The sequence below is a fragment of the Leucoraja erinacea genome, chromosome 29 (genome assembly GCF_028641065.1).
Source record: "Leucoraja erinacea ecotype New England chromosome 29, Leri_hhj_1, whole genome shotgun sequence".
Taxonomy (NCBI): domain Eukaryota; kingdom Metazoa; phylum Chordata; class Chondrichthyes; order Rajiformes; family Rajidae; genus Leucoraja; species Leucoraja erinaceus.
In genome coordinates, this window is record NC_073405.1 from 27,725,280 (window position 1) to 27,741,285 (window position 16,006).

The 16,006-nt window shown below is 47.3% G+C and overlaps 1 protein-coding gene across 3 annotated transcripts in view; it reads left to right on the top strand.

Annotated features, from left to right (window-relative positions):
* The window catches only part of LOC129711361 (ephrin-A5-like), a 425,862-nt gene that overhangs the window by 37,113 nt on the left and 372,743 nt on the right, over positions 1-16,006 (top strand). The gene's annotated exons all lie outside the window — the stretch shown is intronic.

Genomic DNA, 16,006 nt, shown 5'->3' on the forward strand with positions numbered 1-16,006 from the left:
ACCTACCTCCATGTTCACTTGTGGGGTCGTTTCCGGTGGGTCTGGCCCAAGGTTGTCCGTGTTGGTGCTGCGGTGGGGCGGCGCATCTTCCCACGGCTCCGCCCTGGGCCCCGCTCTAAAAAAGAGCACTGGGGGTAGTGGGAGGCGGTCACCAGGCTTTCACCAGCTCGGTACCTGCTGGTGGATGCCGAGGCGTGCGGCCAACTGGGTGTCTTCGCCCTGCTCGGTCCTGGCCCTGCCCTCATGAGGCCTACTGGTTTTGCCGCCTCTTCCAACTCCTTGAGCCTTTTGGCCAGATCCGCACCAAATAGCAGCGCCTGTCGTTCGGGCGCTGGAGCTTTACAGAGGCCGGCATATGTTGGGTTGAGGGCAGGCCTGATGTTGTCCCGCCGTAGGTTGTTTAGCTCATACGTGGTGCTGCACATCAGTGCGAGGGCATCCTGCTGGGGTATGGTCAAGTCTTCATCCCCAACGGACCGAGCAAAGGCGGTGACGGCTGCTGAGTGGAGCTTCAGGACTCGCTGCATTTTGACCTCCTGAGCCCTTATGTGCTGCCCCAGCTGGTTCCAGATCTGCCCATTTACCGTCTTGACCCTCAGCGCCTCGCAATTTTCGGGCGCGATGTAGTTGTCAAGGGCCTGCTGGACAGCCTTGTCCTGCAGCGGGTTGTTGGACAGCCTGTTTATAGTTGCCGCCATTCTGGGTGGCAACACCATCCCAGTTGTTGGTGGTGCCGCATATCGGCCCACTACACCCAGTAGCTCTTCTTCCGGCACGCCCGGCATGCTGACGATATCCTCCGCCTGCCCTTGGGATAGGCCAGCCCAGTCCTGGCCTCCCTTACTGCCCTCGAATATAGAGGGTACAGAAGGGTGTGGAGAGGAGGAGGCCAAAGCCCGTCCTCCTGGGAGATGCCGCATCTCCTCATTAATCATACGCTCGAGGAGCTGCCTCATGCAGCTTATCCGAGCGTCTCCCCTTTTCGGTGGGGGAGAGTGTTCCCGTTCCTCCGAATCATCGGAGGACACCGGCCGGTCGGTTTTCTGTGTCGCCTTCCTCCCTGTGCGGGGCGTTGAGATCTGCAGCACTGGGGGCGGCTCGGTGTCGGGTGAGCGGGAGCGTTGAAAAAGCTCCTCCGCTGCGAGAGGCTGCCGTCCCGCTATGGACCCGTCCTCGGGTGGAGTAGGGCAGGCAGTCCTCCTGGCTGGTCGCTTGCGAGAGGCCATTATTCTCTCTAGCGCGACTCTGTAACAAAAAAGGCACTTACCTGAGGTCTCGTCTTTATGCTGCAGCTGGAGAGCCTGGCTCCAGCTGCTGCCGCTGTTGCACTGCTGACGTAATGCCGCGCCTGCGCGCTGGGTGGGTTCTTCACGTAGTCACTCACGTGACTCCGAAGTAAAATCTTATTTATATAACTATATAATAATATATTAATTTATATACATATATAAATACACATCTATAAATAATCAGATATATGTGTGCAAAATGTATTTACATTTGTATATATGAAATCTGTTTAATTATATAAATTATATAAATAAAATTACACACACATACTATGAATATTTTTATTATGTTACTATATTATATGCATTTAATAATTTATTAATAAAGTTATTTATAAATATTTTTATTAATTTAAGTGTGAAAAAATATATTTGACATTTAGATTTGCTCCATGATCTGTGTATATCTATTTGGTATTTTAAATTCAGTACCTTAATTGATCATTCTGTCAAAATGATTCAAGCTTTCAAAACATTTTAGTGTGGCTTTGTAGCTTAAGCATAAAATTAAGGGGTTAAATAAAAATGGAATTACATCTTTGAGCACAAAATTAAAGCGTGAAATAAAAGACTTGCGATGAATATTGCGATGACATTGAGTTCTCCCGCTAGTCTGCCTGCCTGCCTGCCTGCTTGCCCCATGCTGGCATAAACCTGCACAAGCTGCAAGGCTGTGCATCGACCATTGCGGCAGCGTTTGCCGGAATTGTCCCTCATTTTTAGACTTTCCTCACGGCCCAGTTGCAGTCCTCAGCGGCCCAAACCTTTTGCAGCGGCCGGCGGTTGTGAACTAGCAACTCAAAGCGATCTTGCAAATGGGTTTTTCTAGCTGGACTTGCTCTACCTAATGTGTAGGAAAGAACTGCAGATGCTGGTTTAAATCAAAGGTAGACACAAAATAACTCGAGACCTGAAACATCACCCATTCCTTCTTTCCAGAGATGCTGCCTGTCCCGCTGAGTTAATCCAGCATTTTGTGTCTATCTTCGGTTTAAACCAGCATCTGCAGTTCCTACCTACACAGTTCAGTTTAGTATAGTTTAGAGATACAGCACGGAAAGAAGCTCTTCGGTAGACGGGGTCCACACTGACAAGTGATCCTCGCACATTAACTCTATCCTACACACAATAGGGACAATTGATTTTACCTTTTACATCAAGCCAATTAACCTACAAACCTGTAGGTCTCTGGAGTGTGGAAGGAAACCAAATATCTCGGAGAAAACCCACACAGGTCACGGGGAGAATGTACAAACTCCATACAGACAGCACTCCAAGCCAGGATCGAACCAGGGGTCTCTGGCGATGTAAAGCCCCTGTCCCATTTACGTGTCCTTGGCACGCTAATTACACGACCTCGTGGTCGCGTTGAGGCGCGACTGTCCCGTGAAGGTCGCGCGCGACTTCATGCATCCGCAAAGCTGTCTGGAGCACGTGACGTCATTTGAAGATGGCCACAAAATGCAGGAGTAACTCAGCGGGACCGGCAGCATCTCTGGAGAGAAGGAATGCGTGACGTTTCGGGTCGAGACCCTGCTTCAGTCTGAAGAAGGGTCTTGACCCGAAACGTCATCCATTCCTTCGCTCCAGAGATGCTGCCGGTCCCGCTGAGTTACTCCAGCATTTTCTGTCTATCTTCAATTTTCTTGGCCCCGCTCTGGGAGAAGAAGTGGGCCTTGAGCAACGGCCGTGAGCCCCAAGCCAAGTTCAGCGATCGTTTGCCTGCTTCTGCTACTGTTGGAGGTGAAACGTTGCATCGCGCCAGGGTCTTAAGTCTGTCCCACTTTGGCCGTGAGTTACTCGACAGGCCGGTGGCGCGCGAAGATTTTGTCCGCTACAAAATTTCGGAGCCCCGCGCGATGTCGCGCACAACTCCATACCCCTCCGCGCTTCACAGTGGGACCGGCCCAGCGCGGCAACACAATGCCCGTGCTCCTCAACGCGTCGACATGGTTACGTAATTTGCGTGCCAAGGACACGTAAGTGGGACAGGGCCTTTAGGCAGCAACTCTACCGCTGCGCCTCCGTGAGAACACTTGCAAAGCAGTCTCTCTTTATTTCTTCCCCACTTTGTTTCTTAACATTTGCCTTGCATTGTAATCAAACATGAATCCACAATGTGGCCACCATTAATCCCAGTTATTGCTTTCTAATGATCCTAACCAAAGCAAGAAAAAATAAAATTAAAACCAGGAGCCCCGTGGCTTTCTCTGTTTTATTCCCCAGCCCTTTTTTCCCCCTCTTTCAAAAGGACTTGGAACAAAAAAAAAATCATGTACTTCAAAGGCCGCACATGTCCAGCATTAAGGATAAGTTTCAAAACATCCACGTTCTCGTGAAACTGTATCCTTTCCAACATTTCCTTCTTGAAATCTGAGCTGGAATTGTAAATGTCCCAGATTTGTGAGATCATAATTGACCACGCCAATACTACACAAGCCCCAACATATACGCATTGTTGCAGTTAAAGAATGTGCTGTTATAACCATCTGTTTAATGGCATTCGAATATGCGCTACAAATTCCCCCTATTTTTAAACTAAATCGATATCTTTTAATAATCACCAACATCCATGTATGGAACATATCAGTCGAAACAACGGTCACAGCCTTGACATGAATCTTACACGTCAGTATTGACATGACCTTATCGTGTATCTGTACACTATGGAAGGCTTTCCGGTGACTGGTTAGCACGCACCAACAAGCTTTTCACTGTACCTCGGTACACGTGACAATGAACTGAACTGAACCGAGCTGAGGATGGCAGAAATGCAGCCCAGGATTTCAGCAGAGACTTGGGGTTTGGGTTAGTGTAGTTCAGAGATACAGTGCGGAAACAGGCCCTTCGGTCCACCAAGCCCACGCCGAACAGTGATCCCCGTACACTAGCGCTATCCAACACACAATTTACAATACCAGCAAACCCGCATGTCTTTGGGATGTGGGAGGAAACTGGAGCACCTGGAGGAAAACCCACGCGGCCACAGGGAGAAGGTGCTAACTCCACACACAAACACAGGGCTGACAACATTGGGTGCAAGTTGAGAGTGAGAAATTGCGAGGGGGCGTAGCGACTGAGAGGGGGGACGGGGAGGGTGTAGGAGGGGGGTGTCCCTGTAGGGAGCTTTTGCATTTTTCAGCTTGAAATTGTGCAATCTGATGCATACTGTAGCAAGTCTTTTAACTTACACTTGAATGCAACATTTATGCTTTAAATTGGATTTGCTATGAATAAGGTTAGGCTAAATTACATTCCTAATTACATTCCACAGTAGAGCCAGTTTCTGATCAACAGGTGCAGCACATGAATGACTATATTCATGAAGGGAAATCAGATGATAATTCATGCTGTTATGCATATATATAATATATATATATGCATATATGTATGTGTATATATATATATATATATATATATGTGTGTGTGTATATGCATATATGTATGTGTCTATATATATATATATATATATATATATATATATATACAGAGAGAGAAAAATAGAAACAAGGCAAGAGTCAGACTTCCATCACTGCTCTGCACAAATAAATTAATCAATCTCACCTTTTGACTATAGAAACAAGATGAAAATAATGCCACATATTTAACCAAGTATATGGTTCAATTAAATTAAGATATATATGTAAAAGATAAAAATGGAACCAGGCCCTTCGGCCCACCAAGTCCACACTGACCAGCAATCTACCATACACCAGTTCTATCCTACACTCCAGGGACAATTTACAGAAGCCAATTAATCTACAAACCTGCACTTCTTTCGGATATCCGGAGAAAACCCATGTAGTCATACGGAGAATGTACAAATTCTGTACAGACAGCACCCGTAGTCAGGATCAAATCTGGGTCTGTGGTGCTGTAAGGCAGCAACTCTACCGCTGCGCCACCTATTAAATTATTTTTTCTGTATTATATTTATTATGGTGTCACATTAATAAAGATGAACACATGATTCTGATATCTGCCCTTAGTTGGATAACACACATCTCCAGTCAAGGTCTCGACCTGAAACATCACCCATTCTTTCTCTCCAGAGATGCTGCCCTGTCCCGCTGAGTTATTCCAGCTTTTTGTGTCTATCTTCAGTTTAAACCACCATCTGCAGTTCCTTCCGACACTCTTTGTTAAGCGAAACAGGTCCTATTCTCATAATATTATTCACCTCAATTAAGTCTTTTTTTCACCTCCGTTCCTGCAGGGAATACAATCCCAGTTATCAAATCTTTCTTCAAAGTGAAAAAAAAAACCCAGCCCTGCCAACATGTTCATAAATCACACCTGGATCCTCTCCAGAGCAAGTGCACCCTTTCTACAATGTGTCATAGTCTTACAGCATAGACACAGGCCCTTCATACCAACTTGTTCATGCAAATCAAGATGCCCCATCTAAACTAGTCCCATGTATCCACTTTTGGCCCATATCCCTTTAAACCTTTCCTGTCCACGTACCTGTCCAAATGTCTTTTAAATGCTGTCATTTTACCTGCCTGCTTCCCCTGGCAGCTCGTTCCACATACCCATCGTCCTCTGCTTGAAAATATTGTCCTGCAGGTTCCTATTAAATCGTTCCTCTCTAACTTTAAACCAGGGGTGTTAAACTTATTTTAGGTCAAGGGCCGGATTGGGCAAAACACGACTTCATGCGGGCCGGATCAGTTGTGCACGCACAAACACACCATTTCCATTAATAAACCATTTGAAATCGAACATTAGCAGACACAAATGTAGACCTAACAAAACAAATTGTAAATGTAGGCTACACAACTGCATCAATGTTCATTAGCCTGATTCCAGCAATCTAACTCACACAATGAACACAGTCAGCCTCTAATTTGTATTGGTGATAGAAGTGAGGGTGTGAGAGGGTGTGAGAGGGTGTGTGTCACTGTGTGTGTGAGGGTGTGTGTCACTGTGTGTGTGTGTGTATCTTTGTGTGTGAGGGTGCATGTGAGGGTGTGTCAGTATGTGTGAGAGTGTGTATCAGTGTGTGTCAGTGGGTGTGAGTGTGTATCAGTGTGTGTGTGAGGGTGTGTGTGAGAATGTATGTGTGAGGGTGTGTGCCTGTATGTGTGAGAGAGTGCGTGCCAGGGTGTGTATTAATGTGTGTGTCAGGTTGTGTGTGAGTCAGTGAAGCGGCCACAACACCCAGAGTGAGCAGACATTCGGAGACTTGGTGATGTCCGGGTAGTGTTTCCATCTTCCCCCTCACCCTATCTCTTCTCCCCCCCCCCCCCCCCCCCGGGAATGCAGGCCGGCCCAGGTGCTCTGTGTCCAGCTGGGGTCCGGGAGAGGTGAGGGACAGTGACCCGGGGGTCGGGCATCAGAGCGGAGCCTTAGCCCGATATTCATCCCCACGGCCCCGGAGGCGGCACCAACGCCCACACACACCCGGTCCGCTCCTGGCTCCGGGCCGGGGTTAAAACTCCATGGGGTGTGGACAGAGCGGCTGACGGACACAGAGCCGCCGGAGGTGAGGGTGGGAGGTGTGAGCGGTGCCTCAGGGGTCAGTGGTGGGACCATCGTCGTGTCTCACCTATCACACCATCTGCACGGGAATGTGTTGTTTACTTTAGAGTCGCGGGATGGTAGGTTGACAGCCCTGCTTTAAACCAATGCCTTGAATCACATATCCCGGGAAAAAGACTATACATTCACCTTATATATTCCCCTCGTGGTTTTTACTCGCCTCTAAAACAACTTTTGCTTTATTTTGAATGCGTGACATTTTATTTTAATTTTTTTAATATTTTTTTGAGCGTGAGAAATTCTGTGATCAGCGTGAGAGCGTGAGAATTTCATGAAATGCGTGATTCTCACGCTCAATGCGTGAGAGTTGGCAGCCCTGCAAACAGCACCGGAGGCCGGGATCGAACCGGGGTCTCTGGCGCCGCGAGGCAGCGGCTCTACCAGCTGCGCCACCGTGCTGCCTTCAATCTGGGGGCCATCCAACACGATGAACTCCCGAGATTAATGGTAAGTGGATGTAAATTTGTGAAGCTCTTGCAGGCAGGCCGGGACAATAACCTCCTCCCACTTGGACTCACAATATTTACGGGTTTGAGACCAACTCATGATATCGATAATGTTGTCGCAAACATTCCCCAACCCTAAACAAATGAAGACATTGACCTCCTTTTTAGAGTTTGCGGCATCTCGCTTTCCATTGCGCCTGCTCGCCTCTGGTTATGTCTCTTCATCTGCCCTTGAGTTTGAACCCCATTGTTAACGAGCGACCAGGCTGAACAGAGAGATTTAGCGTAAATGTCGTTAATAAAAAATAATGAGCGGGGAGGTAAATTGGTCGTTCTGTCAGCTGGCATTGACGCTCCCACATGTGTTTGCTCTGAAAAGTTTGCAACGCGATACGACAGGAAACCGGGACGATTTTGTTGGTCGAATTCTAGTGTTGGGAATTGCTTCCGACTCTGGGCTTCAGCACCGAGTTCATAATCCGAGTGCAGCACTTAAAATACGTAATCGCAATCGTCTGATTTCCATTCATCTTTTCCTTACTCAGCATGCTGTCATTTAGCAGGGTCTCATAATTTCTCGTGCGTTAATTATGACAGGATCATATTTTGTACAATAACCTGTTTTAATTTAGATTCAGCTTGACTGATTAAACTGACTGCAACAGAAACACAGTGATTCTGATTGAGCGCCTTATATAAGCAGTCAATAGACATCCTAATTAACATGTGGAGAGATCTGAGATGATCCTTAATCAGGGCAAACTGATTAGCACGTCATGCTCTGTTTCTATGGTACAACACTACTTTTGCTGTCCTTTCGCCTATTTATGTTGCTGCTTTCCCTTCATTTGAATTCAGAATGACAAGGTGGCACAGCTGGCAGAGCCGCTGCCTCACAGTGCCAGAGACCCCGGGTTCGATCCTGACCCGTGCTGTCTGCGTGGAGTTTGCACGTTCTCCCCGTGACCACGTGGGTTTCCTCCGGGTGCTCTGGTTTCCACCAAAGACAATGGATCGATGGTTGTTTTTTTGGTCACATATGCACAGCCCAGTGTGATTCTCGTGCACAACCAAAGATGCACAGATGATGCGGGGTTTGTAGATTAATTGACCTCTTGTGAATCGCCCCCTTGTGTGTAGGAAGTGGGATAACATAGAACTAGTGTGAACAGGTGATTGTTGGTCTGAATGGACTCCATGCTATATCTCTAAACAAAACTAAGCTAAGCTAAATCCAGGACCTGAGGTCATAGCCTCAGAAGGGTGCTCTTTTAGAAAGGAGGTGAGGAGGAAGAACTTCTTAGTCAGAGGGTAGTTATTCTGTGGAACACCCTCTGGCGGTGGAGGCCAAGTCGGTGGATATTTTTGAGGCAGAGATGGACAAATTCTTGATTAGAACGGGTGTCAAGGGTTACGGGGAGAAGGCAGGAAAATGGGATTAGGAGGCAGAGATCAGCCATGATTGAATGGTGGAGTAGGCTCGATGGGCCGAATGGCTCCTATAACATGTGAACTTGTGAAATCCTTCTCCGAGATTGGAAATGTAAACACTATAGTGCAAACGTCAGAGGGTGAAAGTGTTTAAAGGAGATGTGGGGGGCGATGATTTTTCACAGAGGGTGGTGGGTACCTGGAACGTGCTGTGGGGGCACGTGGTGGAGGCGCTGCCAGGGGTGGCGTGGCGTTAGAGAGGTTTTTAGATTGGCACATGGATATGCAGGGAGAAGATCTTGTTGCGTGCAAACCAGTCAGCAGAAAGACAATACATGATTACAATCGAGCCGTCCACAGTGTACAGATAGATACATAATGAAGGGAATAACATGAATAACATTTAGTGCAAGATTAAGTCCAGTATATTCCAATCAAAGATAGTCCGAGGGAAATTTTGTTGGAAGAAGGGTCTCGACCAGAAAACCACCTATCCATGTTCTCCAGAGATGCTGCCGCACCCGTCGAGTTACTCCAGCACTAGGAATCATTTTTTTAATGGATTAGTATAACTTGGCATCAAGTTCAGCACAGATATCGAGGTCTGTGCTGCACTGTTCTATAGATCCATGATCCAAACCAGTGACTTTTCTTCAAAATTACTTTGTTGGTAAACATAGAAACATAGAAGTATGATGCAGGAGTAGGCCATTCTCCCCTTCGGGCCAGCACTGCCATTTAATATGATCATGGCTGATCATCCAGAATCAGTATTTAAGAGTGAACTGCAGATGCTGGAGAATCGAAGGTTACACAAAAAAGCTGGAGAAACTCAGCGGGTGCAGCAGCATCTATGGAGCGAGGGAAATAGGCAACGTTTCGGGCCGAAACCCTTCTTCAGACGGAAGAAGGGTTTCGGCCCGAAACGTTGCCTATTTCCCTCGCTCCATAGATGCTGCTGCACCCGCTGAGTTTCTCCAGCTTTTTTGTGTAACCATCCAGAATCAGTACCCCGTTTCTGCTTTCTCCCCATATCCTTTGATTCCGTTAGCCCTAAGAGCTATATCCAACTCTCTTGAAAACATCCAGTGAATTGGCCTCCGCTGCCTTCTGTGGCAGCCAATTCCATAGATTCACAACCCTCTGGGTGAAAACGTTTTTCCTCATCTCAGTCTTAAATGGCCGACCCCTTATTTTTAAACTGTGACCTCTGGCTCTGGACTGCCCCAACCTCGGGAACACTTTTCCTGCATCTAGCATGTCCAATCCCTTAAGATTTTTTTAACATGTTTCCCTAAGATCCCCTCTCATCCAGTGAACTCCACTCCAGTGAGTACAAGCACAGTCGACCCATTATTTCATCATATGTCAGTCCCGCCATCCCGGGAATTAACCTGGTGAACTTACGCTGCGCTCCCTCAATAGCAAAATCCTTGGGAAATCTATTTAAATGCAAAACACAATGCTGGAGTAACTCAGCGGGTCAGGCAGCGTCTATGGAGGGAATGGATGGACAGGTAATGTGTCTTGTGCGTCTTCAGACTGAGTGTCTGGGAGAGGGGAGGGGGGGGGGGGGGGGGGGGGGGGGAGGAAAAGAAAAGAGGGGGGGCAGGACAAGGAGTGCAAGGCTTTATCAGAAAACGTTATTTCTCGTTGGAGCTTGTTTAGTATCCTTGAGGCGATCTGCTGCAGCACAGTGGTGAAGTTAGCAGACCAGAAAACCAAATGCCTTGCCTAATGATGCAAGATGTGAGTTCAAATTCCATTCGCAGCAACTGGGGAATTTAAATTCAATTAATTGAATAATCTGGGATAAAGTTAGAGCATTGATAACGGTGGTCGTGAAACAACGAAAAATCCGCCCATTTCACATCTAGCTCTGTTCTATTAATGTCCTTCTGGGAAGGAAATGTTTCATTTTGTTTATTGTTGGGAATGAGATGAATAGATCGGGTAGATGCCCAGAGACTTTTACCCAGAGTAGGGGAATCGAGGACCAGAGGACATAGGTTCAAGGTGAAGGGGAAAAGATTTAATAGGAATCCGAGGGGTAACATTTTCACAGAGGGTGGTGGGTGTATGGAACAAGCTGCCAGAGGAGGTAGTTGAGGATGGGACTATCACATTGTTTAAGAAACAGTTGGACTGGTACATGGATAGGACAGGTTTGGAGGGTTATGGGCCAAGCGCAGCTAAGTGGGACTAGGGTAGCTGGGACATTGTTGGCCGGTGTGGGCGATTTGGGCCGAAGGGCCTGTACCAACACTGTATCACTCTATGTCTCTATGTACCCTGGTAGAGTGAGAAGCATTTTGGTGCACAATCTCCAGTCAAAGTAAACACCATACATGATTACAATCAGGCCATCCGCAGTGTCCATACTGGATCAAGTTTAGTTTAGTTTAGAGATGGCAACAGGCCCTTCGGCCTACCGAGGCCATGCCGACCAACAATCCCCGCACTTTAACACACTAGGAACGATTTACAACTGAGGGAAGCCAATTAACCCACAAACCTGTATGTCTTTGGAATGTGAGAGGAATCCGGAGATCTTGGAGAAGGTTGAAGGGTTACCACAGCTGGGATGAGTTTTATTCTCTCTCAATGTGCCCGCGGATGTCATCTTTGCACGGGGCGGTGGTGGAAGGAGGCACCGGCATCACGCTGGCCCTACTTCATCCATCCAGTGCCACCAGGTACTTAGCCCTTAAACTGAGAAAATAAGAAGTGCACATTTCCTGAGGCCAAGATTAGATTTGATATTTGTAGGAAGGAACTGCAGATGCTGGTTTACACCAAAGGTAGACACAAAATGGTGGAGTAACTCAGCGAAAGGCCTAGATGTCACCCATCACTTCTCTCCAGAGATGCTGCCTGTCCCGCTGAGTTACTCCAGCGTGTTGTGTCGATTTCTCTGGTGTAAACCAGCATCTGCAGTTCCTTCCTACACAATAATAAACTCAACTGAATTAAAATAAACGAAACTAAATTATTTGGCCGGTAATATTCATTGATTGGAGCCAGGAGATGGTTCTTTACTTCTGAAAATGAGGAAATAAAATGGATATAATTCATTCCAATGGACGATGATGAATATTAGTAGCTGTATTCATAGCGTTAACATGGATGCCTTGTGTAAGGTAGCTATAGGGTTGCCAACTGTCCCGTATTAGCCGGGACATCCTGTATATTGGGCTAAATTGGTTTGTCCCATATGGGACCGCCCTTGTCCCGTATTTGACTGCTACTACTCGGATCGAGGGACTGTCGGGTCGGAGTGCCACTTCCGGCCCCACCTCACCCGTCCCGACGTAGCGCTGCCCATGGAGTGCAGCAACAGCACCTCGCCCGTGGCCCCGTCGGTCGGTAGCCCGGCCAGCTGTCCAACATTCAGACCTTCGCTTACCGCCGACACCACCACCACAGAAGGGATGGGTGACATCGGCTTCTCATGGCCGATCATCGGTTCATGAGTTGGATGGGGTGCTGGACTGGGAGCGTGACATCGCCCGGGCCAAAACTCCTCAGCCGGGCCGCTTGCCGGCTGGGCCTTGTGTGTAGTCCAGCACCCGGGCCAACTCATCATTCACCCAGCCACGGCCGAGTCAGTCAACGAATTGCCATCGGGAATCTGTCCCTTATTTTGACCTTTTGTCCTTTATTTGGGAGTGAGAAAGTTGGCAACCGTAGGTACCGATCATATTTTGTGATTTAGGATTAAGGCAACTTGGATATTTGGTTCCATATTCATGACTTATTATTAACGGCATTGAACGATTCTCTCCCCTTTAATCAATGGAAATGTAGTCAGGTTGGTTCTCTTTGGAGAAATCTTTGCATGGATAATATCCCAATGCATGGTTGATGGAACTATTTAGAGATTTATTCAGTTAAGAGCAATACTATTGTTGGCATCTGAGCGGCACGGTGGCACAGCGGTAGAGCTGCTGCCTAACAGTGCCAGAGACCCGGGTTTGATCCTGACCACGGGTGCTGTGTGTACGGAGTTTGTACGTTCTCCCCGTGACCTGCGTGGGTTTTCTCTGGGTGTCACGGTTTCCTCCCACACACCAAAGACGTACAGGTTTGTAGGCTAATTGGCTTCGGTTAAAAATTGCAAATTGTCCCTAGTGTGTGTGTGTGTGTGTGTGTGTAGGATAGTGTTAGTGTGCGGGGATCGCTGGTCGGTGCGGACTCAGTGGGCCGAAGGGCCAGTTTCCGCACTGTATCTCTAAACGAAAGTAAAATACTAAATACAAACCATGTCTAAATGTTGAATTTAATTGCTAATATTTATTCTCATTGATTGGAATGAAAAACTCACAATTTACTTCTGCATTCTTTTCCATTTGAAGGGATCTACACTTGAGGTCTGTTCCCATCAGTTGCCATTTCCTACCAATAAATGGCTACTTTCAGTCATTGCATTTAAAGCATTTGTGCTGGCAGATTATGCGACTGGCCCCTCAATAAGCTGTGCAGTAGGTGGCTGTTGAATAGTGTTCAGACGCAGAGAAGTTTCCTCAAAAGAAACTCACTTGAATTTAAAGTGCTTTGAAATGCCCTAAACACATGAAAGGCTCCATATAAAATGTGAAGCTGTTTTAATCCTCTCTGTGCCCCTTGATTGTGAGCGGAGATTTTAGATGTCACTCTGCTTAACAATGGAACAACGTTCCTGGATATTCTATTTGCTGCATTTCTTCAGCAGCCCACTCTTTCAAAATATATAAGGGCGCAGCGGTAGAGTTGCCGCCTCACAGCGCCAGAGTCCCGAGGGTCCATCCTGACTACGGGTGCTGTTTGTACGTTCTCCCCGTGACCTGCGTGGCTTTTCTCCGGGTGCTTCGGTTTCCTCCCACACTCCAAAGACGTACAGGTTTGTAGGTTAATTGGCTTGGTATGAATGTAAATTGTCCCCGGGGTTGTGTAGGATAGCGTTAGTGCGCGGGAGGATCGCTGGTCGGTACGGACTCGGTGGGCCGAAGGGCCTGTTTCCGCGCTGTGTCTCTAAACCAAACTAATTTCCTCAAAATTGCCTTAAGGACGGCTCCTTCCACACTCTCCAAGTCGGACACTCCCCTGTGGGAGCGTCTGAGGATGTTTTAGCTGCGTTACTGCGATTGTATTGTATGACCACTAATTGTCGTCGTCCATGTGGGAACAATCAATTAATTGCCTGCTCCACTTTTTGCTTGTCTGCGAACAACTGCGACTTTCTGTGGGTTTGGTCTCAATTGCACTCCAAATGCAAAATAAATGAGAAGGTCGGTAGCAAGGCAGAGTTCTTTCAGTCTTTGATCTGGCCTTGTCGGTGAAAGAACTTGCTTTTATATAGTGCCCATAACATTTGCAGTTCATCCCAAAGTACATCACTGACAATGCATTTTTTTTTTCCCTTGAAGTGTAATTACATCCTATAAGCAAGCCACGTACAGCTAAGGTCCCATGAATAACAAAACCAATTTTGTGTGAAGAAAGGTCTCGACCTGAAATGACACAAAAAGCTGGAGTAACTCAGCATGGATGGGCAGCATCTCGGGAGAGAAGGAATGGGTGATGTTTTAGGTCGAGTTCCTTCTTCAGACTGGGAATGAAACGTCACCCATTCCTTCTATCCAGAGATGCTGCTTGTCCCATTGAGTTACTCCAGCATTTTGTGACTAACCTACAAACCTGTACGTTTTGGGAATTTGGGAGAAAACCGGAGAAAAACGGGGAGAACGTACAGACGCTGTACAGACAGTCAGGATTAGTAGTCACGATCAAACCTGGGTCTTTTACAGCGCCGGGGACCCTAGGTTCGATCCTGACTACGGGTGCGGTCTGTATGGAGCTTGTACTTTCCCCATGTTACCTGCATGGGTTTTCTCCGGGTGCTCCGGTTTCCTCCCACACTCCAAAGACGTGCAGGTTTGCAGGACAATTGGCTTGGTGAAATTGTAAATTGTCCCTAGTGTGTGTAGGTTAGTGTTAACGAGCGGGGATTACTGGTCGACGCGGACTTGGTGGGCCAAAGGGCCTTTTTCATTCAGCATTGTATCTCTAAACTAAACTGAACTAAACTAAAAGGCCAGGACAAATCGCAGCCGGCAACAAATGAGATCAGGCAAGGTATTTTTGAACCATTTCAGAGACTTGAATTCCCATTTGACCTGGACGTTAGGGTGCTCTTTAAGTTGGCAATGAAGATAGACATAAAAAGCTGGAGTAACTCAGAGGGACAGGCAGCATCTCTGGAGAGAAGGAATGGGCGACATTGCGGGTCGAAACCCATCTTCAGACATCACCCATTCCTCCTCTCCAGAGCCGCTGCCTGACCCGCTGAGTTACTCCAGCATTTTCCGTCTATCTTTGGTGTAAACTCCACTTCAGCAGTTCCTTCCTGTACATTAAGTTGGCAGTGCTTGGGTGTTCAAATCCATACAATAACATCCATTTGTTTCACAGCCCTTGAGCAGAATCCAGAGAGATCTCAGATCAAACACTTTAGTTTGGGATGCACAGCAAAGATGAATTTTAAAGGTACACAAAAATGCTGGAGAAACTCAGCGGGTGCAGCAGCATCTATGGAGCGAAGGAAATAGGTGACGTTTCGGCCCGAAACGTCACCTATTTCCTTCGCTCCATAGATGCTGCTGCACCCGCTGAGTTTCTCCAGCATTTTTCTGTACCTTCGATTTTCCAGCATCTGCAGTTCCTTCTTGAACAAAGATGAATTTTATGCTGGTTTACACTGAAGATGGACACAGAGTACTGGAGTAACCCAGCGGGACAGGCAGCGTCTCTGGATGGAAGGAGTGGGTGACGTTTCGGGTCGAGACCCTTCTTCAGACTTCAGATTATATATATATATATATTTTGAGTATGTATGTATGTGTGTGTGTGTATGTGTATATATATATATATATATATATATATATATATAAATATATACACACACACACACACACACACAAACACACTTCAGACTTCTTCAAACTGAAGAAGGGTCTCGACTGTAAACGTCACCTATCCCTTTTCTCCAGAGATGCTGCCTGACCCGCTGAGTTAAGGGCCTGTCCCACTTGGGCGTCATTTGCACGTCACGCCGGTGGCGAGCGAAGATTTTGCGAATCCCAAAATCCTGGGGCGCCGCGCGTGACAGCGCATCACTGCCTACGTCACCACGCGGGCGTAATGCGCACCATGCGCGCATCATGTGCGTGTCACGAAGTGCGCATCGTGCATCGTGACGTGCAAATCAAGGCCAAGTGGGACAGGCCCTTTCTCCAGCTTTCTGTGTCTTATCTTCGG